This window comes from Coregonus clupeaformis, chromosome 6 (genome assembly GCF_020615455.1).
Source record: "Coregonus clupeaformis isolate EN_2021a chromosome 6, ASM2061545v1, whole genome shotgun sequence".
NCBI classification, from domain to species: domain Eukaryota; kingdom Metazoa; phylum Chordata; class Actinopteri; order Salmoniformes; family Salmonidae; genus Coregonus; species Coregonus clupeaformis.
In genome coordinates this window covers 32,484,730-32,487,229 of record NC_059197.1, presented here as the reverse complement: position 1 = coordinate 32,487,229, position 2,500 = coordinate 32,484,730, and the positions used below count along the sequence as shown (strand labels likewise).

General features: G+C 47.8%; 1 protein-coding gene across 3 annotated transcripts in view; it reads right to left on the bottom strand.

Annotated features, from left to right (window-relative positions):
- Positions 1-2,500, bottom strand: part of LOC121567809 (metabotropic glutamate receptor 5) — a 93,284-nt gene that overhangs the window by 5,924 nt on the left and 84,860 nt on the right. The window lies entirely within an intron of this gene.

Genomic DNA, 2,500 nt, shown 5'->3' with positions numbered 1-2,500 from the left:
TTAAAATAGATGAAGTCATTTAACGGCTCTACCTTTAACACAGTCTATAAAGATTAATTAATCATTGAAGTAGTTAAGTTTAGAGGCATAAACCGTCTAATTGCTGAATGCGAGTGGAGGTACCATTAAGAGAAGAAACAAACTCTGGAAGACACTGTTTACTAAAGTTACATTTATCTCAACTTTACAGTCGCTCAGGAACTTTCTATAGAGGCCTTGTTATTCCCCTGCTCCATTCTCCAATCCAATCCAATTGGGCTCCCGAGTGGCGCAGCGGTCTAAGGCACTTTATCTCAGTGCTTGAGGCGTCACTACAGACCCCCTGGTTCGATTCCAGGCTGTATCGCAACCGGCCGTGATTGGGAGTCCCATAGGGCGGCGCACAATTGGCCCAGCGTCGTCTGGGTTTGGCCAGTGTAGGCCGTCATTGTAAATAAGAATTTGTTCTTAACTGACTTGCCTAGTAAAATAAATAAAAATCCATTCTTACAACTTTCTTTTTCTCCATCCGCCTCTCCATTTATTTTCTCTCTCTCTCTCTCTCTCTCTCTCTCTCTCTCTCTCTCTCTCTCTCTCTCTCTCTCTCTCTCTCTCTCTCTCTCTCTCTCTCTCTCTCTCGCTCTCGCTCTCTCAAATCAAATCAAATCAAATTGTATTTGACACATACACGTGTTTAGCAGATGTTATAGCGGGTGTAGCGAAATGCTTGTGCTTCTAGCTCTGACAGTGCAGTAATATCTAACAAGTAATATCTAACAATTTCACAACACATACCCAATACACACAAAACTAGTAAGGAATGGGATTTAAGAATATATACATATATGGACAAGCAATGACAGAGCGGCATGGACTAAGATACAGTAGAATATTATAGAATACAGTATATACATATGAGATGAGCAGTGCAAGATATGTAAACATTATTAAAGTGACTAGTGTTCCATTTCTTAAAGTGGCCAGTGATTTCAATAGGCAGCAGCAGCCTCTAATGTGCTAGTGATGGCTATTTAACAGTCTGATGGCCTTGAGATAGAAGCTGTTTTTCATTCTCTCAGTCCCAGCTTTGATGCACCTGTACTGACCTCGCCTTCTGGATGATAGCGGGGTGAACAGGCAGTGGCTCGGGTGGTTGTTGTCCTTGATTATCTTTTTGGCCTTCCTGTGACATCGGGTGCTGTAGATGTCCTGGAGGGCAGGTAGTTTGCCCCCGGTGATGCGTTGGGCAGACCGCACCACCCTCTGGAGAGCCCTGCGGTTGCGGGCGGTGCAGTTGCCGTACCAGGCGGTGATACAGCCCGACAGGATGCTCTCACTTGTGCATCTGTAAAAGTTTGTGAGGGTTTTAGGTGCTAGGCCAAATTTCTTCAGCCTCCTGAGGTTGAAGAGGCTCTGTTGCGCCTTCTTCACCACACTGTCTGCGTGGGTGGACCATTTCAGTTTGTCGGTGATGTGTACGCCAAGGAACTTGAAGCTTTCCACCTTCTCCACTGCGGTCCCGTCGATGTGGATAGGGGGGATGCACCCTCTGCTGTTTCCTGAAGTCCATGATCATCTCCTTTGTTTTGTTGATGTTGAGTGAGAGGTTATTTTCCTGACACCACACTCCCAGAGCCCTCACCTCCTCCCTGTAGGCTGTCTCGTCATTGTTGGTAATCAAGCCTACTACTGTTGTGTCGTCTGCAAACTTGATGATTGAGTTGGAGGCGTGCTTGGCCACGCAGTCATGGGTGAACAGGGAGTACAGGAGGGGGCTGAGCATGCACCCTTGTGGGGCCCCAGTGTTGAGGATCAGCGAAGTGGAGATGTTGTTTCCTTCCTTCACCACCTGGGGGCGGCCTGTCAGGAAGTCCAGGACCCAGTTGCACAGAGCGTGGTTCAGACCCAGGGCCTCGAGGTTAATGATGAGCTTGGAGGGTACTATGGTGTTGAATGCTGAGCTATAGTCAATGAACAGCATTCATACATAGGTATTCCTCTTGTCCAGATGGGATAGGGCAGTGTGCAGTGTGATGGCGATTGCATCGTCTGTGGATCTATTGGGGCGGTAAGCAAATTGAAGTGGGTCTAGGGTGACAGGTAAGGTAGAGGTGATATGATCCTTGACTAGTCTCTCAAAGCACTTCATGATGACAGAGGTGAGTGCTACAGGGCGATAGTCATTTAGTTCAGTTACCTTTGCTTCCTTGGGTACAGGAACAATGGTGGCCATCTTGAAGTATGTGGGAACAGCAGACTTGGAAAGGGAGAGATTGAATATGTCCATAAACACACCAGCCAGCTGGTCTGCGCATGCTCTGAGGATGCGGCTAGGGATGCTGTCTTGGCTGGCAGTCTTGCGGGGTTTAACATGCTTAAACGTCTTAATCACGTTGGCCATGGAGAAGGAGAGGCCACAGTCCTTGGTAGTGGGCCTCGTCAGTGGCATTGTGTTATCCTCAAAGCGGGCGAAGAGGGTGTTTAGCTTGTCTGGAAGCGAGACGTCGGTGTCGGCGACGTG